We start from the raw sequence: 23,228 nt of genomic DNA, 5'->3' as shown, positions 1-23,228 counted from the left end.
CCCTTATCTGAGCCATCTGAGGTGTCTCTAGCCTTATTTTTTTTGTTTTGTTTTTATTTAAATTCCAGTTAGTTAATATTAGTTTCAGGTGTACAATTCAGTGATTTAACACTTACATACAACACTCTGTGCTCATCACAAGTACACCCCTTAACCTTATTTACTTCACAATTTAACATACATTATCCAATTGAATACAAACATGTCTAATAATTTTTAAAACTTTATCAAATAGTTACCATATGTCAGATAATATACTAAGCATTTTTCAAATATCATCTCTTTTAATCCTCACAATAATTCTAGGAAGTAGGTATTTCATTCCCATCTAATAGATAAGGGAAGTAGAGCTGAGAAAGATTACGAATATTTTGGAAGTTCATATTCTGAAGTGAAAAATCTTGAAATGAATTTTGTTCTTTTAGAATCCAAAACCTAGTCTCTAGATAGTAGACTCAAAGGTCTACCAGGACTAAGCATGCAATGTGAGTGAAATGACCTGGTGATGTTTGGAGTGGCATGAATGACAGAAGTGAAATGGAGAGTATACATTTATTAAAAATAAAAAGCTATTACTCCAATTGACTGTTACAAATGCAGGCCTGGTGTTCCTGGGTCATCAACATTCTCAAGGGAATCCAGAAATGTAGATATTTGCAAGGGATTCCAAGATTGTAAAATATTTTCAAGTAATAAAAAAGTTTTATGCATGTTTGTAGGACAAAGGAAATCATCAGCTATTGTCAAAAAAGAATTACCTAATTTTAGAAAAGAATTAATTCTAACATATGGGTAGGATTTAAGAGCCAATATTTCTTTGTTAAACATCATTATTTACCTACCAGTATATCTATCATCTAGTAACAGGAAAATAAGATTTAAAATCTTGAGGAAATCAGCACTTTCAAAAACAATACCAATGAGCAAAATATACCAGAAAAAGTGGAAAGAACAATTAAAAATTAAAATTCACAATTAAGCTAACCTTTTCAAAAGTTACAGGCCCACATATTTTAATGTGTGGGATTCTTTATATTACATCCTATGCCATAGCACATAAAAAGAGAATTTATTTTTACAAAGTCAAAGTAGTCACTGCAAGGGTATTAACATTGACAGACATAATTGGCATAGGGATATAAAAATACTACACAGAAAAAAAATATATATAATATAAATTAATTTATAGTAATTTCATAGTAGGTCTTCAAATACTTGTATGTGTGATACACTTATAGTATATCTCAATTCAGACTACCTGCATTTAAAGTGCTCAATATTCATATGTGGCTAGTGGCGGCCACATTAACAGTACTGATTTAGAATAAAAATGCAAAAATCTTAAATTAATAAGTAAGGAAATAGAATAGAGAATTATTAAAAAAACAGCATGGCATCATCTAGTAGGGTTCATTCACAAAATACAAGCTAGGTCATCTATAATATAGTTATTATAATCATGGTTCTCAAGAGAAATGATGGAAGATTATCTTAAGGTAAATATAACTTACAAAACTTAAACATACATTCCTTTTTAAATTTCCCCAAATTTATAGAGATATAATTGCCATATAAAATTGTATAAGTTTAAGGTTTACAGTTTAATAATTTGACACACTTATATATTGCAAACTGAATACCACAATGTTAACATGTCTATCACCTTATATGCATAAAATAGATAAATATATTAGCACATATATAAACAAGTATATGTAATAAGTATATATAAATATACACTGTTTAATCTTTAATATATAAAATATATAATATAAATAAAATATATTACATTTATAGTGACAACATTTAAGATGTATTTTCTTAGGAATTTTCCAGTGTAGAGTATGGTTACCTATAGTCACCATGCTGTATATTACATCACAATAACTTATTAATCTTATAAATTGAAGTTTGTAATCTTTGACCAACATTTCCCCATTTCTCCTACTCTCAGGCCCCTGGCAACCACTATTATACTCTATGTTTCCATGAGTTAGCACTTTCTGATGACATATATAAGTGGGATAATACAGTACTTGATATTCCTGTTTGACTTATTTCACTTAGCATAATAGTTTCAAGGTCTATCCATGTTGTTTCAAAGAAAATTTTCTTTTTTATGGATGAATAATATTCCACTTTATATATTCACCACATTTCCTTTATCCATTTATTTGCCAAAAAGATACATAGATTTTTTTCCTTACTTGGCTAAGGTGAATAATGCTGCAATGAACGTGGGAGTGCAGATATCTCTTTAGGGTTCTGATTTCCTTTTCTTCAGATACATACCTAGAAGTTATGCTCAATCACAATAATTCTATTTATTTTATTTTATTTATTTATTTTTTAGTAACCTCCATATTGTTTTCCACTGGAGGTATCAATTTACATTCCCACCAAAGGTGCATACAGGTTCCCTTTTCTCCACATCCTCACCAGCACTTGTTGTTTTTTGTCTCCTTAATAATAACCATTCTAACAGGTGTGAGATGATATCTTATGTGATTTTGATATGCATTTCCTTGACAATTAGTTACATTCAGTATCTTTTCACCTACCTGCTTGTGATTTGAATGTTTTCTTTGAAAAAATGTATACATTCAGGTCCTCTACCCAGTTTTAATTGGATTAGTGTTAATGCTATTGAGTTATATGATATATTTTAGATATTGACCTCTTATACAATATGCAGTTTATAAATATTTTTTAGTATTCTTCAGGTTTCTTTTTCATTTTGCTGATTGTTTCTTTTACTGTGCAGATTTTAAGTTTGGTTAGTCCTACTTGCTTTTGTTGCTTGTGCTTTGGGTATCTTACCTAAAAAGTCATTGCCAAAATCAATATCAAGGAGCTTTTTCCCTGTCTTCTAGGAGATTCTTCTAAACTGTCACAGTTTATTCTTTAATCCATTTTATGTTGATTTTTGTATATAAGGGATCAATTTTATTCTTTTTCATGTGGATATTCATGTTTTCCAACACAATTTATTTCCTCATTGAGTATTCTTGGCTTCCTTGCATAATATTAGTTGACTGTATCTGGCATAGGTTTATTTATGAACTCTTGGTTCCATTACATTTGTCTATGTGGCTGTGTTTTATGCCAGTTTTGATTACAATAATTTTGTAGTATATAGTTTAAAATCAGGAAGACTGAAGCCTGGAAATTTGTTCTTCTTTCTTAAGATAGCTTTGGCTATTTGTAGATTTTTTCTTTCTTTTTTCTTTCTCACACAATTTTTATGATATATTTTCTATTGCTGTGGAATTGCCATTCATAGTAACCACATTAAATCTATAGATGACTTTGGGTTGCATGGGTATTTTAACAATGTTAATTCTTCTGGGTTTTAAGGAAAGATTACAGCTGAGTAGGAGGACCCTGGGCTCACCTCTTCCCACAAATACAACTTAAATAACGATCAAACATCCTAAATATTCCAGAAATCAACCTGAAGATTGACAGAACAAATTCACAAGAGGGAAGAAAAAGCCCATATAAAAGAAGGTAGGAAGTATGCAGAATTGGTTTAGGGGAGAAATGAATTATGGGTGTTGCAGACGGGAGGGAGCTGTGGTTACAGAGAAGGTTGAGAGAGAGAGGAAACACATGAGATTGCACAGGAGAATGTTTTCCCAAATCCACTGGCTTGGAAAATTAGAGGGGCTGAATTTTGTGAGTTATTACAATCAGTGTACCTTAAAGCCTGGAAAGTTTTTTTTTTAATATTTATTTATTCTTGAAAGAGAGAGAGTGAGAACCAGTGGCAGAGGGACATAGAGAGCAGAACAGAGGATCCTAAGTAGGCTGCCAGCTGACAGCAAAGAACCCAAAACAGGGCTCAGACTCATGAACTGTGAGATGGTGACCTGAGCCAAATTCAAACACACTTAACCGACTTAGCCACCAGGTGTCCTTAGAGCCTAGAGTTTTAAAGGTCAGTGGACTTTGCTGGCAAAGAGCTCAGAGGACGCTGCACTGCTCCTGGAGAGAAGGCAGGGAAACAACCTGGAGGCAGACAACTTGGAAACAGTATCAGAAGAACACCTGGGGCACAGAGGAGAGAGATTATTTGCTTTTCTCAGAGTGTGTCAGTGAGACGCAGCACTCATGGTGACACCTCTCCAGGAACAAAGGAATTGGCTGGCACAATTTCCCAATTTCCTTCCCTCAGCATACCTGTGGGAAGCAGCACAGCATTAACACTGGCTGCCTAACTTTATACACCAAGCCCTATGCTGGTGGGACTGCCGTTCTCAGTTGAACTTGCCTTAGACTGTGTGGTGGGTCCCTCCCCCAGAAACCAGTACAAATCTCTGCCCATACTATGTCTCCCAACCAGAGAGTTCTGTAGGCTTTCAGTTCTGGTAGAGGTGGTGTCAGGCCTCATTTCACAAATAGACCAAGCACACCTAGTTAAAACCCACTACATTCAGGCAAAGGACCAAACACTGCCCACAGCAGGCAAGGAGAGTCTCTTCATATGACAAACAGAGCAGCCAAAACACAACAGCAAAGTACACACAACACACAGTAGGGACATTTCCAGAAGTGACAGGCCCTGGGCAATACATGACCTCTTATTCATAATGTCAGAAGCAGTAGACATAACTGGCTTTTCTAACAAACAGAACAAGGCAGAGACTGAGACAAAGTGCCAGGATGGAGGTATTCATCCCAAATGCAAGAGCAAAATACAGCCATGGCCAGAGATCTAAGCAAAACATATAGAAGTAACATTCCTAATGGAGAATTTAAAGCAACAATCATAAGGATATTCACTAGGCTTGAGAAAGGAAGATATGAATAAGACCCATACCACAGAGATAAAAGAGGTAAAAAAAAATTCAAGATTAAGACAGCAATAAGCAAATTAGAAACATGCTTGAGGCAGAGGAATGAATTATTAACAACAGAAGACAAACTATTAGAAATTAATGAAGTTGAACTGAAAAGAGAAAGAAGAATTATGCAACATAAGTATAGACTTAGGAAATTCAGAGACTCCATCAAACATAATAACATTTGAATAATAGGAGTTCCCAAAGAAGAGCAAGAAGAGGGGGCAGAAAATTTATTTGAAGAAATAATACCTGAAAACTTCCCTAATCTTGGGAAGGAAACAGATATCCAGATCCAGGAGACACAGAGAACTCCCATCAAAAGCAACAAAAGAGACCAACACCAAGACATATTGTAATTAAATTTGCAAAATATAGTGATAAAGAAAAAAATCTTAAAAGCAGCAATACAAAAGAAATCCTTAACTTACAAGGGAAGACCCATAAAGCTAGCTGTAGATTTCTCAACAGAAGCTTGGCAAGACAGAAGGGAGTGACATGATATATTCAAAGTGCTGAATGGGAAAAATCTGCTGCCAATAATATTTCACCAGCAAGTCTACAATTCAGAATAGAAGGAGAGGTAGAGTTTTCCAGACAAACAAAAACTAAAGATGTTTGTGAGCAATAAAGCAGCCCTCTGGAAATATTAAAGGGGACTCTTTGATAGGAAAGGAGAGACTAAGAGTGACAAAACAAGAAAGGATCAGAGAAAATATCCAGAAATGATGACAAAACAACTAACGAAATCACAATAAACACATATATATTAGTAATTACTTTTAATGTAAATGGGTTAAATGCTGCAATCAAAAGACATAGGGTGTAAGAGTGGATTAAAATCAAGACCAACTACATGCTGCCTACAAGAGACTCATTTTAGACCTAAAGACACCTGTACATTGAAAGAAAGGGGATGGAGAAACATCTACCACACAAATGGATATCAAAAAGAGTAGCAATACTTCTATTAGACAAACTAGACTTTAAAACAAAGACTGTAACAAGAAACAAAGAAGGGCACTACACAATACAACAAGAAGATCTAACATTGTGAATATTTATGTACCAAGCATGGGAACACTGAACTATATAAAATAATAACAAACTATTGCAATAATAGGAGGGGAGTTTAACACCTCATTTACATCACAGGACAAATCATCTAAACATAAAATCAACAAAAAGCAATGGCTGTGAATTCTTTTCAATTGCACATAGAACGTTCTCCAGAATAGATCACATATTAGGTCACAAAACAGGCCTGAATAAAATACAAAACCTTTGAAGTCATGCCATGCACCTTTTCTGACCACAACACTATGAAACTAGAAGTCAATCACAAGAAAAAAATCTGGAAAGATCAAAAATACATGCAGATTAAACAACATGCTACTAAAATATTAATGGATCAAACAGAAAATAAAAAAAGAAAAAAAAGTACATGAACTTTTTTCCATTGGATATTATTTCCTTGTTTGTCAAAAATAAATTAACTATATAGTTGTGGGTTCATTTCTGGGTTTTCTATTCTGTTCTTTTGATCTATGTGTTTGTCTTTGTGCCATTATCATACTGCTTTGATCAATATAACTTGAAGTCTGGAGTTGTGATTTCTCCGTTTTTGCTTTTGTTTTACCAAATTGTTTTGGCTATCTGGGTCTTTTGTGGTTCTATACAAATTTTAGAATTGTTTGTTATAGCTCTGTGAAAAATGTTGGTGGTATTTTGATGGGGATTGCATTAAATGTATATTTTAGATTTATTTTGGGAAATAAATACATTTTAAAAATATTTGTTCTTCCAGTAAATGAGATGGGTTGTTTTTCCATTTATTTGTGTCATCTTCAATTTCTTTCATTAGTGTTTTATCTTTTTCAGAGTATAGATCTTTTACCTCTGGTTAGGTTTATTCCTATACTCTGTCCATTGTGTTGTTTCTTAAATCACTACATTGTTTACCTGAAACTAAGTTTACCTGAAACTTGCACTGTAAGTTAACTAAGTGGAATTTGAATAAAAACTTAAAAAACAAAACAACCCCATTTTCAATTGCACCAACAAAAGGAATAAAATTCCTAGGAATAAACTTAGCCAAGAAGGTAAAAGACTTTCACTACAAAAACCATAAAACATTGATAAAAGTAACTGAAGATGACACAAGTAATGATGTTCCACTCAAATTGGGAGAACTAATATTGTTAACTTAAATGTCCATACCATGCAAAGTAATCAACCAATTCAATGCAATCCCTATCAAAATACAAATAGCATTTTTCACAGGACTAGGAGAAAGTATCTTAAAATTTGTATGGAACCACAAAAGAGAGAATATCAAAGCAATCTTGAAAAATAAAACAAAGCTGGAGGTATCACAATCCCAGATTTCAAGATACACTACAAATCTGTAGTAATCAAGACAGTATAATATTGGCTCAAAAATAGACACATGGATCACTAGAACAGAATAAAGAGTCCAGAAATAAACCCACTCTTTTATGGTCAATTAGCCTATGACAACAGAAGCAAGAATATCCAATGGGCAGAAAGAATGTCTCCAACAAATGGTGCTGGAAAACCTGAACAGCTACATGCAAAAGAGAGAATTTGGACTACTCTCACTCACCATACACAATACACTCAAAATAGATTCGAGACCTAAATGTAGACCTGAAACTGTAAAATTCCTAGAAGAAAACAGGCAGTAATCTCTTTGACATTAGCCATAGAAACATTTTTTTAGTTATGTCTCCTCAGACAAGGGAAAGAAAAGCAAATTTAAGCTGTTGGACTATAACAAATAACAACTTTTTACAACAAAGGAAATCATCAACAAAACAAAAAGTCACTCTACTGATTTGGAGAAGATATTTGCAAATGTTATATCTGATACAGGGTCAATATCCAAAATATATAAAGTATTTATACAACTCAATACCAAGAAAACAAATAATCCAATTAAAAGTGGGCTTGGAACACGAACAAACATTTTTCCAAAGAAGACATACAGATGGCCAACAGACACATGAATAGATGTTCAACATCACTAATAATTAGGGAATTGTAAATCAAAGCCACAATGAGATATCATCTCACATCTGTCACAATGGCTTAAGTCAAAAATACAAGAAACAAAACGTGGTAGTGAGGATGTGGAGAAAAAGAAACCCTTGTTCACTGTTGGTAGGTATACAAGTTGGTGCAGTCACCATACAAAACAATTTGGAGGTTCCTCAAAAAATTAAAAATCCAATAATTGGGCTTATTTGCACCCCTATGTTTATTGTAGTATTATTTGAAATATCCAAAATATGGAAGTAACCCAAGTGTGCATCAAATGATGAATGGATAAAGAGATGGTGCGCACGCACGCACACACACACACACAAAATGGAATATTGTTCAGCTATAAAAAGAATGAAATCTTGCCATTTGAAACAATATGGATGGATCTAGAGGTTATTGCTAAGTGAAATATGTCAGTCAGAGAAAGACAAATACCATATTATTTCACTCATATGTGGATTTTAAGAAACAAAACATGCAAGCAAAGAAAAAAGAGATAAATAAAAACTAGACTCTTAAACATAGAGAACAAACTTGTGGCTGCCTTGGGGATGGATGGGTGGATGGGTGAAATAGTTGAAGAGGATTAAGAGTATACTAATTGTGATGAACAGTGCATAATGCATAGATTTGTTGAACTATTTTATTGTACACCTAAAACTAATAAAATGCTGTATGATAATTATAATTTAATTAAAAATATACATATTAACAAAAAAAGAATGAGTCTTGGGTTTGGGACATTTCTCACCAAGAGAGATAGTACTCATACAAACTGTGCCAGGCTTACCACACTGTGTGAAAATTATCTTTCCTTTTTCTGCACTCAATGAATGATCAATATGTCTTTGGAGATTGTGAGTCATATGGAACCTGGACAACTCCAGTGTTTTATCTGTCCTCTGACCAGATGGGACTGTTCCTTCTACTGTGGCACAGGAGGAATGTACATAGGAAAAATGCTTGCCATCAGTCACTGGAAAAGACTTACTGACCATGGAACACTAAGCTTCACTACTGAAGCTAATCTTGCTTAGTCTCTCTATGTACGTAAAGTGTTGTTCCATTCAGTGCTTGACTGCATTGTGTTTTCATTAGCAACTCTCATGTCAAATGACATGGAAAAAAGTGTTTGCAGTTCTCCTCTGGGTTTAGTAACTGGTGAACAGTACCCTATACCCTTGGGATTAATAACCAGTATTCTATATTTTACTGATCTAATGTTTCCTTTTTCAGTCATAAAACTCATAAGACTCATCACAGTTAGATGAGTCCTTCCTTTTTTTCTTGGTTGTCCAGCTAAAAGTTTGTAAATTTAGTTTATGTTTTAAAAAATCCAATTCTTTGTTTTATTGATTTGTTTCTAATGTCTTTCCAGTTTCTATTTCATTTATTTCAGCTATCATTTTTATTATTTCCTTCCTTCTGCTAATTTGGGGCTTCAAACATCTGCTAATTTGGGGCTTCAAAAAAATTTGGGGCTTCTTCTTTTACTAATTCCTTGTAGAATAAAGTTAGATTATTCATTTCAGATCTTTCTTTTCTCTTAATGTAAATATCTACAACTCATAAGTTTTTGTATGTTGTTTTTCATTTTTATTGGTCTCAAGATGCTTTCTGATTTACCTCTTTTTTTTTAATTTTAACGTTTATTTATTTTTGAGACAGAGAGAGACAGAGCATGAACAGGGGAGGGGCAGAGAGAGAGGGAGACACAGAATCTGAAACAGGCTCCAGGCTCTGAGCTGTCAGCACAGAGCCCGACGCGGGGCTCGAACTCATGGACCGTGAGATCATGACCTGAGCCGAAGTCGGATGCTTAACTGACCGAGCCACCCAGGCACTCCTCTGATTTACCTCTTGATTGGTTGTGCAGGAGTGTGCTGCCTAATTTTCATATACTTGTAAAATTTTCCACATTTTCCATTATTGATTGTTATCTTCATACTATTCTGGTCATTAAAAATATTTAATATGATTTCAATATTCTTAAATTTGTAGCCCAACATATAATCTATCCTAAAGAATGCTTCCTGTGTTCTTAAGAATAATGTGTATTCTGCTCCAGTCAGAGTGGTCAAAATGAACAAATCAGGAGACTACAGATGCTGCTGATGATGTGGAGAAACGGGAACCCTCTTGCCCTGTTGGTGGGAATGCAAATTGGTGCAGCCACTCTGGAAAACAGTGTGGAGGTTCCTCAGAAAATTAAAAATAGACCTACCCTATGACCCAGCAATAGCACTGCTAGGAATTTACCCAAGGGATACAGGAGTACTGATGCATAGGGGCACTTGTACCCCAATGTTATAAACTCTCAACAATAGCCAAATTATGGAAAGAGCCTAAATGTCCATCAACTGATGAATGGATAAAGAAATTGTGGTTTATATACACAATGGAGTACTAGGTGGCAATGAGAAAGAATGAAATATGGCCCTTTGTAGCAACGTGGATGGAACTGGAGAGTGTGATGCTAAGTGAAATAAGCCATACAGAGAAAAACAGATACCATATGTTTTCACTCTTATGTGGATCCTGAGAAACTTAACAGAAACCCATGGGGGAGAGGAAGGACAAAAAAAGAGGTTAGAGTGGGAGAGAACCAAAGCAAACTGAGAACAAACGGAGGGTTGATGGGGAGTGGGAGGGAGGGGAGAGTGGGTGATGGGTATTGAGGAGGGCACCTGTTGGGATGAGCACTGGGTGTTGTATGGAAACCAATTTGACAATAAATTTCATATATTGAAAAATAAATAAATAAATCATTTACACCCTTTAAAAAAAAGAATAATGTGCATTCTGTTGCTTTTATATGTAATGTTCTGTATATATCTGTTAGGTGTATTTGGTTTACAGTGTTATTTAAGTCCTTATTTTCTGTATCTATCCAATATCGGAAGTAAGGTATTGAAGCCCCTTACTGTATTGTATCTCTATGTATTTCTCCCTATAAAATTTTTCTTCATATCTGCTTTAGTATAAAGGTATGTACATGTATAATTATTACTATATCTTCTTTCTAAAATTACCCCTTTCTCACTATTCACTGACCTTCTTTGTCTATTTGGACCAATTTCAACTGAAAGTCTATTTTATGTAATGTAAATGTAGCCACTCCTGTTCTGATTTCTTCTGCTTGACATTTGTGTGGAGTTTTCCATCAATTTACTTTGGGCTGATGAGTATCCTTAAAGCTAAAGTGAGTCTCTTGTAGGCAGCATCTTGATGGATTTTTAAAAATCCATTCATCCAGTCTCTGCTTTTTGACTGTATATTTTAGTCCATTTATGTTTAAAGCAGTTATTGAGAAGTAAGTTCTTGTTTCAATTCTGTTATTTTCCTGCTGTCTCTCTTTTTAAAGTTTTATTTAAATTCCAGTTAGTTAACATACAGTGTAATATTAGTTTCAGGTGTACAATATAGTGATTGAACATTTCAATATAACACCAGGTGCTCACCACAACAAGTGATTCCCACCCACCTATTTAATCCCCATCACCTATTTAACCGATCCCCTCACCCACCTCTGATAATCGTTAGTTTGTTCTCTGTAGTTAAGAGTCTGTTTTCTGATTTGCCTCTCTTTTTTCCTTTTGCTCATCTGTTTTGTTTCTTAAATTCCACATATACAAGTGAAATATGGTATTATGTCTTTCTCTAACTTATTTTGCTTAGCATAATACCTTCTTGCTCCATCCTAAATATTAATCAGCAGTTAAATTCAATTCTGCCAATAATAAAATGTATTATATTATTAGTGCACATCTTGAAACTGTACAGAAACAGGACATATATTTCCTTTTTTAAATTCTTTAAATGTTTTTATTTAGTTTTGAGAGAGAGAGAGAGAGAGAGAGAGAGAGAGAGAGAAAGGGAGGGGCAGAGAGAGGGAGACACAGAATCCACAGCAGGCTCAAGGCTCCAAGATATTAGCACAGAGTTTGACACGGGGCTCGAACCCACTATCCGTGAGATCATGACCTGAGCTGAAGTTGGACGCTTAACCAACTGAGCCACCCAGGCGCCCCACATGACATATATTTCTATGGAATAAAATGCACACATGAAAATAAGATTAATGGTTAACTCTTAAGGGACAAAAGGTAACTTGAAATCATGGTGACAGTCAAATGATGGGGATTAGGTGGGTATGTTTAGTTTTACATGTAATATTCTAATGTTAAGATGAAGAATACAGTATATAATATTTATGTACCCACAAAGATAGATAAGTGATACATAGGTGAAGAAGATGATGATGATGACTGACTGACAGATAGATAGATAGATGATAGATAGATAATAGATAAATAGACAAAATAAAGGCCTAGAAGCCATTGAAGCAACGAGGCTAGTTTCTGGGTCTGGGTGGTAAGCATATTAGTTATTGCTGTTTTCTTTGTACAATTTGTATTGTTCATTTGCCATAATAATAAAAGATAACATAAAGATGAGCATGTCTGGAGTAAAGATGAGTTTTTCTTTTAAAATATTGAGTTCTTGGAGCCTGTGGATTCCAAAATACCTACTGCATAGTCAGGTATGACTGTATAGAGAAGGATGTCCAGCCATCATTGTACATGCAACTGAGATTTAACTAAAAGTTCTAGAACTGGCTCCACTTTCTATAATTCAGAGGGCTTTACCCAAATTTACCCTGATATAATGAGTGGAGCAATTGTGAGGAAAAGAAAATGGGCCTTTAGAATTGAGGATTATAAAGTGAAATAATAATTAAATAATCACTAAAATCAATATATAAATAGTGTTAATGAATACAGACTTTAAAACAAATTCCTGGTAGAAAAAGAAATCCTACATTCAAATCCTGGCTCTTCTTAGAATCTATGTGATTATATTAGTTAGGTCATTTAACCATTTTAAGTTTTCTTTAATCCTCTATCTATAAAATGGGATCCCATAGTGTCTGGTGCATATTAAACATCTCAATAAATTGTAACTATTGCAATTGCTACTTTTATAAAGGGAAGGTAAGAAAAAGATAAGGCTAGATGGGTCTAATTAAAATGATTAAGATAAACTGAGTTCTATAATAAAGGCAGAAGAAATCTGTTGAGATGACATATAATAAATTTTTCTTTTTAGTTTTATGTTGATAAAAATATCTGTAATTAAGCAATGAGAATCATGACCTATATCATAATTTATTTAGCCTAGTATATGTACTATTATATGTTTTGTTATCTATCATGTTACTGACATTATATAAACTTTCTTTTCTTAGACTCTGGGACGTTATAGTGTTATTTTTAAAGATCCATTCTTTTTGCTATATAAAAATTATGACAGGAAACATGATTATTGCCTAGCCTTCTTTTCAAATATGCTTATATAAAATCTCAGGGAGGAGCTAAGATGGTTGAGTAGGAGGACCTTAGGTTTGCCTCATCCCTTGAACACAGCTAGATGAATATCAAGTCATTCTGACTACACAAGCAATCTGGAAACTGAAAGAACAAACTGCACAAATAGAGGGAGAGAAAAGGTCATATCCTGGAAGTAGGAGGTGTGGAGACATGGTTTGGAGGAGAAATGGATCATGGGTGCTGCAGAGGGAGGGAAACCTGGTCATGGAGAGAGGAGAGAGGGAGAGAGAAAGAGAGAGAGAAGGAAGAGGAGGAGGAGGAGGAGGAGGAGGAGGAGGAGGAGGAGGAGAGAGGAGCACATAGGGGATTGGACAAGAAAAACACTTTTCCAAAAACACTGACTGGGAAAGTGAGAAGGGCTGATTATCAAGAGTTTTACAACCAGCTGGGCCCAAACACTGGAGTTTTAGAGGTCTGTAGCATGGCTGGTGTGGAACCCTGAGGGCACTGCAATGCCCCTATGTAAAAAGAGGGCAAATAGCCCACAGTGTGACCTGTGGTTACCCTGAGGTCACCAGGGAGCATCCCAGCATATCTAGAAGAGGTGGCATTGCCTCTCTAGGGATCAAAGAGCCAGTGGGTACCATTTATCGCCCCTTCCCCTCAGGATATGTGCAGAGACACCTGCTGAGGGTGGCTAACCTGCACACTGGCTTTTTGCTGTGATTTACTTCAAACTCCATACCTCTGGTGCTTTGGTGAAACTGCCCTTCTGGAACAAACTTGAGCAACCCCAGAGTGGTGAGATCCTCCCCCAGAACAACAGCACAGGTCCCCACCATGACAGGTGCATAAAGTTTGGAGTTTAAAAACTACCAGCCTGCGTGGGATAGACCCCAAGGGTCTACCAGGAGGGCAGATGGCCCAGACCCAGACAGGTTGAAGGCAGCAATCTGAGTGATGCCTGTGACACACAAGGGAATATTGCCCTTCTGAGAGGGCTTCTCAAAGGTGCCAGCTTCCCTCTCTTGGGACTGAGGAGCTTGCTGATGCCAGTTACCTATCCCACCCATTAGCATATACTAACCTCAGTAAACAGCACAGCACCAACAGTGGCAGCCTAAACCATTTATCCCAAGCTCCACCCCCTGCACTGTGCAGGTGCTGCTTTTTGTGGCCAACTGTACCTGACAACAAGAGCAGTGGGTTCTTCCCCCAGAAGACCAGCACAACCCCTCTGCCCACCCCCAACAGGCACATGTTCACTGACTATTGAGTTCTACAAAGCTTCAGCTCTAGTGGAAATAGCATTAGGTTTCTTAACAAGCAGACTGGAGTACAACTAGTAAAAACTCACCACTCTGGCCAAGGTCCACTCTTCCCCCAGCAGGTAAGTAGAAACTGCATTGGACTGACCTGAGAGAAAGAAAAGCCAAAAAACAGCAGCAGAGTTCACATAGCATACACCAGAGACACCTCCTAAAGTGCCAGGCCCTGGACACTAAAAGACCTCTTCTTCATAAAGCCACTACTTTCAGGAGCAGGAAATATAACAGGTTTTCATAACACAAAGATGAAGACAGAGACCTAGACAAAATGCAAAGATGGAGGAATTCATCTCCAAAGAAAGAACAAGAAATGGCTATGTCCAGGGATCTAATATAAACAGATATAAGTAATATGCATGATCCAGAATTAAAAAAAACTTTTTAATGTTTATTTATTTTTGAGAGACAGAGACAGAACATGTGCTGGGAAGGGGCAGAGAGAAAGAAGACACAGAATCTGAAGTAGGCTCCAGGCTGTGAGCTGTCAGCACAGAGCCTGATGTAGGGCTCGAACTAACAAACTGTGAGATCATGACCTGAGCTGAAGTTGGACACTTAACTGACTGAGCCACCCAGGAACCCTGCATGATCCAGAATTTAAATCAACAATCATAAAGATAATAGCTGGGCTTGAGAAAATCATAGAAGACACCGGAGAGTATCTTACCACAAAGAGAAAATACTTAAAAATTAGGCAAAAACAAAAATACAATAACCAAGATTCAAAAATGAAGATATAATAACCACAAGGATGAAGTAAGAGAGGAAGGAATAAATGATATAGAAGATAAAATTATGGAGAAATGAAGCTGAAAAAAATATTGGATCATGAATGTAGACTTAGAAAACTCAGTGACTCCATAAAACATAATAACATACATATTGTATAGGTTCCAGAAGAAGAGAAGTAAAAGTTGGCAGAAGGCTTATATGAGAAAATTATAGCTTAAAACATCCCTAATCTGGGGAAAGAAACAGACATCCAAATCTGGGAGGCACAGAGAACTCCCATCAAAATCAACAAAAGCTGGTCAACACCAAGACATATAATAAAGTTGCAAAATATAGAGGTAAAGAAAAAATCCTAAAAGCTACAAGACAAAAGAATTCCCTTCTTACAAGGGAAGTAAATAAGGTTAGCAAAAGATCCCTCCTCAGAAACATGGCAGGCAAGAAGGGAGTGGCAGAAAATATTCAACGTGCTGAAAGGGAAAAATCTGGAACCAAGAATATTCTACCCAGCAAGGCTGTCATTCAGAATAGATGGAGAGATGAAGCATTTCCCAGACAAACACAAACTAAAGGAGTTCGTGACTACTAAACCAGCCCTGCAGGAAACATTAATAGGCATTCTTTGAGTGGAAAGAAAGACCAAAACAACAAAGACTAAAAAGCAACAGAGAAAATCTCCAGAAACAATTACTTGACAATAATACAATTACATTAAATTAATATCTATCAATAATTATTCTTAATGTAAATGGAATAAGTGCTCCAATGAAAAGACATAGAGTTTAGGAATGGATAAAAAAATGACCTCTCTCTCTGCCCCTCCCCCGTTCATGCTCTGTCTCTCTCTGTCCCAAAAATAAATAAACGTTGAAAAAAAAAATTAAAAAAAAAAAAAGGGGCGCCTGGGTGGCGCAGTCGGTTAAGCGTCCGACTTCAGCCAGGTCACGATTTCGCGGTCTGTGAGTTCGAGCCCCGCGTCGGGTTCTGGGCTGATGGCTCAGAGCCTGGAGCCTGTTTCTGATGCTGTGTCTCCCTCTCTCTCTGCCCCTCCCCCGTTCATGCTCTGTCTCTCTCTGTCCCAAAAATAAATAAACGTTGAAAAAAAAAATTAAAAAAAAAATGAAAACAAAAAAAAAAAAACCAAAATGCTGCCTACCAGAGACTCATTCTAGAACTGAAGACACCTACATATTGAAAGTGAGAGGCTGAAGAACAATTTAGCATGCTAATGGACATCAAAAGAAAGCCGGAGTAGCCATACTTATATCAGACAAACTAGATTTTAAGCCAAAGACTGTAGCAAGCGATGAAGAGGGACACTGTATCATAATAAAAGTTTCTATCAAAAAAGATCTAACAATTGCAAATATTTATTCCCCCAACTTAGAAGAACCCAAATATATGAAACAATTAATAAAAACATAAAGGAACTCATTGATAATAATAGAATAAGAGTAGGTGACTTTAATATCCCACTAACATCAAGTAAAGATCATTTAAGCAAAAAAATCAATAAGGAAACAATGGCTTTGAATGATACATTGGACCAGATGGACTTAAAAGATATAATCAGAACATTTCATCCTAAAGCAGCAGAATACACATTCTTTATAAGTGCACATGGGACATTCTCCAGAACAGATCACATTCTGTGTCACAAATCAAGCATAAATAGTAAAAAAAAGAAGCCTGAGATCATATCATATATATTTTCCAACTACACCTCTATGAAACTTCAAGTCAACCATAAGAAAAAATTTGGAGAGATCACAAATACATGGAAGTTAAAGAACATCTTACTAAAGAATGAATGGGACAATCAGGAAATTAAAGAAGAAATAAAAAAATACATGGAAACAAACAAAAATGAAAAAATGATAGTCTAAAACCTTCAAGATGCAGCAAAAGCAATTATAAGAAGGAAGTATATAGCAATATAGGCTCACTTCAAGAAGCAAGAAAAATCTCAAATACACAACCAAACCTTACACTTAAAGGAGCTAGAAAATCAACAAGAAATGAAGCCTAGGGCCAGCAGAAGAAGGGAAATAATAAAGATTAGAGATGAAATAAATGTATAGAAACAAACAAAAAAGCAAAACAGTAGAACAGATCAAGGAAACAAGGAGCTGGCTCTTTGAAAGAATTAATAAAATTGATAACTCTAGCCAGATTTATCCAAAAAAAGGAGAAAGAACCCAAATAAAAATCACGAAAGAGAGGGGGCAATCACAACCAACACCACAGAAATACAATTATAAAAGAATATTATGAAAAATTATATGTCAATAAATTGAATAATCTGGAATAAATGGATAAATTCCTAGAAAGATATAAACTACCAGAGAAAAACAGGAATAAATAGAAAATTTGACCAGCCCAATAATCAGCAAAAATATTGAATCAGTAATCAAAAATCTCCCAACAAGCTAAAGTCCAGGGCCAGATGTCTTCACAGGGGAATTCTACCAATATTTAAAGACGAGTTTAAATCTATTATTCTTAAATTGTTGCAAAAAAAATAGAAATGGAAGGAAAATTTTCAAACTCATTCTATGAAATCAGTATTATCTTAATTCCAAAACCAGACAAAGACCCCACTAAAAAAGAATATTACAGGGGCGCCTGGGTGGCTCAGTCAGTTAAGCATCCGACTTTGGCTCAGGTCATGATCTCGTGGCCTGTGAGTTTGAGCCCTGTGTCAGGCTCTGTGCTGACAGCTCAGAGCCTGGAGCCTGCTCAGATTCTGTGTCTCCCTGTCTCTCTGCCCCTCTCCTGCTCATGCTCTGTCTGTCTGTCTCTCTCTCTCTCTGTCAAAAATAAACATTTTTTTTTAAAAAGTACTGCAGGCCAATATCCCTGATGAACATAGATGCAAAAATTCCAAACAAAATACTAACAAATCAGATCCAACAGTACATTAAAAGAATTATTTACCATGATCAAGAGGCATTTATTCACTGGCTACAGGGGTGGTTCAATATCTACAAATCAATCAACGTGGTACAACCAAAATAATAAAAGAAAGGATAAGAATCATGATACTCTCAATAGATGCAGAAAAAACATTTGACAAAATATAGCATCCAGCCTTGATTAGACCTCTCAACAAAGAAAGGACAGAGGAAACATAACTCAACATAATAAAGACCATATGTGAAAGATCCATGGCTAATATCATCTCAAACAGAAAAACTGATAGCTTTTCCCGTATGGTTAGAAATAAGACTGGATGCTCATTCTCACCATTGTTCTTTAACAGTACTGGAAGTTGTAACCTCAGAAATCAGACAACAAAAAGAAATATAAGGCATCCAAATTAGCAAGGAAGGAGTCAAACTTTTACTATTTGCAGATGACATGATATTCTATGTAGAAATTGAAAAGACTCCACCACAAAAGTTGCTAGAACTGACACACGAAATCAATAATGTCACAGGATACAAAGTCAATGTACAGAAATCTGTTGCATTTCTATACACCAATAATGAAGCACCAGAAAGACAATTCAAGGAATTGATCCTATTTACAATTGTACCAAAACATAAAACACCTAGGAATAAACATAACCTAAGAGGTGATATACATATACTCTGAAAACTGTAGAAGACTTACGAAAGAAATTGAAGATAACAGAAAGAAATGGAAAAACATTCAAAGCTCATGAATTGGAAGAACAAATATTGTTAAAATGTCTATACTACCCAAAGTAATCCACACATTTAATGCAATCCCTATTAAAATAATACCAACACTCTTCACAGAGCTAGAACCAACAATCCAAATGTTGTATGCAACCACAAAGGACCCTGAAAGTCAAAGGAATTTTGAAAAAGAAAATCAAAGCTAGAGGCATCACAATTCCAGACTTCAGGTTATATTACAAAGCTGTAGTGATCAAGACAGCATAGGGGTGTCTGGGTGGTTCAGTCAGTTAACCATCCAACTTAGGCTCAGGTCACGATCTCACGGTTTGTGAGTTCGAGCCCCGCATCAGTCTCTGTGCTGACAGCTCAGAGCCTGGAGCCCACTTTGGATTCTGTGTCTCCCTTTCTCTCTGCTCCTCCCCTGCTCACGCTCTGTCTCTCTTCTTCAAAAATAATAAACATTCAAGAAAAACAAAGACAGCATGGGACTGGCACACACACACACACACACACACACATACACAGACACACACACACCACATAGATCAATGGAACAGAATAGGAAACCCATAAATGGACATACACCTATATGGTCAACTAATATTCAACAAAGCAGGAATGAATTTCTAATGGAAAAAAGACAGTCTCTTCAACAAATGGTCTTGGGAAAACTGGACAGCAACATGCAAAAGAAGGAAACTGGACTACTTCCTTAAACCAAACACAAAAATAAATTCAAAATGGATGAAAGGCATAAATGTAACACAGGATACCATCAAAATCCTAGAGGAGAACACAGGCAGCAAACTGTTTGACATCAGCATAACAACTTCTTACTAGATACATCTCCTGAGGCAAGGGAAACAAAAGCAAACAGGAACCTTTCAGAATTTATCAAAATAAACAAACAAACAAATAAACTTCTGTGCAAGGAAAGAAACAATCAACAAACTTAAAAGGCAACATTTAGAATGGGAAAAGATATTTGTAAATGATATATCTGATAAAGGGTTAGTATCCAAAATCTATAAAGAACTTATAAAAACACCAAAAAAACAAATAACCCCGTTAAAAAACAGGCAGAAGACATGAATAGACATTTTTCCAAAGAAGACATCCATATGGCTAACAGAAACATGAAGATACTCAAAATCATCAGGGAAATACAAATCAAAACTACAATGAGATATCATATCTCACTTGTCAGAATGGCTAAAATTAACAACACATGAAAGAACAGATATTGGTGAGGATGCAAAGATTAAAGGAATCCTCTTACATTGTATGTGGGAATGCAAACTGGTACAGCCACTCTGGAAAAGAGTATGAAGTTCCTCAAATTGTTAAAAATGGAACTTCTTACCATCCATCAATTGTAATTCTACATATTTACCCAAAGGATACAAAAATAGTAATTTGAAGGGATACATGCACCCCAGTGTTCACAATAGCATTATCAACAATAGCCAAATTATGGAAGGAGCCCAAATGTCCATTGACTGATAAATGGATAAGTAGGCATGTATGTATACACAGTGGTATATTAGCCCTAAAAAAGAATGAAATCTGCCATTTTCAATGATGGGGATGGAGGCAGACTATACTGTAAAACAAAATAAGTCAGTCAGAGAAAGACAAATTCCATAAGATTTCACTGAATATGTGGAATTTAAGAACAAACAGCTGAACATAGTGGGGAAAAAAGAGAGAGGAAAACCATAAAACAGACTCTTAACTATAGAGAACAAACTGAGGGTTACTGGAGGGGAGGGTGGCAGGGGGATTGGTTAAATCAGTAATGGGAATTATGAGGGGCATTGGTTGTGATGAGCACTGGGTATTGTATGTAAGTGATGAATCACTAAACTGTATACCTGAAACTAATTCTGCACTGTATGTTAACTAACTGGAATTTAAATAAAAACCTGAAACTAAAAACAAACAAGCAAACAAAATGCAAAAAAAAATGTGTTTATATACTACAACACTATAGTAGAAAAATTCTCACCAGATATAGCAAATAATAATAGCAGATAATTTTATGGAGTTTATGCACTCTTCACCTAAATCCCACAATAACCTTATAATGTGGACACTATGACTAGTCATATTTAATACATGAAGAAACTAGGTTCATGGAGAGACTAACTAATTTACACAGTAAGTGACATAGGTAGGCATAAAAACAGGAAGTCTATCTGCAGCATTTGTACTTTTGAACACTACCTCTGCATTATCTTTCATAAGAATATGGTAGACCTCTCCTAACATAAATAGTCCAAATATCCATAGGAGAAGGGGCAAAATTTGTAATACACTTGAAAATAAAACAAAATAAAATAAAATAATAATAATAATAAAAAACAAAAACCAGACCAATATACAATAAAAATAAATAAATGAAATTTAAAATTATCAACAGTGATTAATCTTACAACTGTTGAACCAAAAGGGCAATTTGCTAAAGAAAAAAGCATATGGCATACTACCATTTAATCATATAAAACAATAAATTCTTTAGAGATGTAAACATATTTAGCAAAAATATAAAGAAATAAATGGGACTAATAGCCATCTAATTCAGAATGAGAGGCAATAATCTGAGAAGAATGAAGAGGGAAATTCAATATTTTAGATTTATTATATTTATTAAGTGGGACACAGACATGCAAGTGTTCATTATATTAATTCTTAAAACTTTCTATATTTAAAATAAAGATAACAGAAACAATCTATAATATCTGGATTTTATTTGGTTCATAAGAAGTTTAGAGATAAATTCAATTTTTTATTATACTAAGCAAAAAATTGAAATAGAAATTTTCTAATCCTCTAATAATATCCTACTGTCCTTAATCCATGTTTGAAGAAAACAGAGAAAACCAACAAGCAAGGAATCAGGCAAACAAACAAACAAATAAATAAATAACTTTTTAAAAATTATAAACCAATGTCACAAATTGTAGAAAATCTTGTATACCAATATCAATAGCAAGGCACAGTAGAAGAAATCAAATATTCCTTTTTCCTTTAAAATGATATAACAGTTGCTATCTACACTCAAATATTGAAAAATTTAAAAAAGCTATAAACGATATCTTGAATAAGGTCTACTGGATAATAACCAATATAGTTTAGCATTAAATGAGACTTGATAAGAATTGAAATGTGAATAATGGATGAATGTTTTACTTTTAGAAATTAAATAATTATCATTTCTGTATAAAATTCCTAGAAAAGTGTTTTCTAAACTAGTATTCCATGAAATTCTATTCCAAGATGAAAAAAAAGGATAGGATTTCTTGGTCAATAGATTTAAGAAATATAGTATAATAATTAGAATATTAAAGACTATAAGAAGTAATAAATGGTACAAATAGCTTTACAACATTTACTAGTTCTGTAGAACTTCAATTTTGGCAATTAATGTTTTAAATATTCAACTTAAAGAAAAATTCAATAATAAAACCATAAATTAAGCTGATCACATTTAGAGCTTCTGGTTGGCTTAGTCAGTAGTGCATGCAACTCTTGATCTCATAGTTGGAGTTCAAGCCCTACATTGGATGTACAGATTATGTAAAATATATATATATATATATATATATATGTATATATATATATACACATACATACATATATATGCATATATATGTATGTATGTATACATATATGTATATATGCATATATGTATATATACATATATGTGCATATATATGTATATGTATATATATGTATATATGTGTGTGTGTGTATATATATATATATATATTTTTTAAAGCTGATCACATTTTAGATGTGTTTTCAAATTGTCAAGTGATTTATGTCACCCAACGCTGTGCTTCTGCATATCAATCCCTCCGGTGGCAGGTCTGACTCCCTCCCAGTGACGCAGGGCCCCTCCCGAAGCATATCACAAAAGGAAAAGCGAGCTGAGCCTTTCCCTCCCTCCCCTGTGCACCTTGCCGATCCACCCCAGCTAAATGCCAGATCCCCAGCACCACAAGCCTGGCGCTGTGCAAGTAGCCCAGACAGGCCACGTGACCCCACAGTGAATCCTGCTCCTAGGAGAGGGGAAGAGAAGTCTGACTATGGCCCCAGCCGTAGGCTGGGGGTAGACATCAGGTCTGACTGCGGCCCCTCCCACCAATGCAAGTTATTCAAGACAGCACAGGGGAAGTGTCCTGCAGTTCCACACCACTCCAGGGACTATCCAAAATGACGAAACAGAAGAATTCCCCTCAAAAGAATCTCCAGGAAATAACAACAGCTAACAAACTG

The 23,228-nt window shown here is 35.2% G+C and overlaps 1 protein-coding gene across 1 annotated transcript in view; it reads right to left on the bottom strand.

Moving 5' to 3' along the window:
- The window catches only part of CCDC7 (coiled-coil domain containing 7), a 407,709-nt gene that overhangs the window by 59,927 nt on the left and 324,554 nt on the right, over positions 1-23,228 (bottom strand).

This window comes from Felis catus, chromosome B4 (assembly GCF_018350175.1).
Source record: "Felis catus isolate Fca126 chromosome B4, F.catus_Fca126_mat1.0, whole genome shotgun sequence".
NCBI lineage: Eukaryota > Metazoa > Chordata > Mammalia > Carnivora > Felidae > Felis > Felis catus.
The sequence above is the reverse complement of the archived record's forward strand: the minus strand, read 5'-3'. Positions and strand labels throughout refer to the sequence as shown.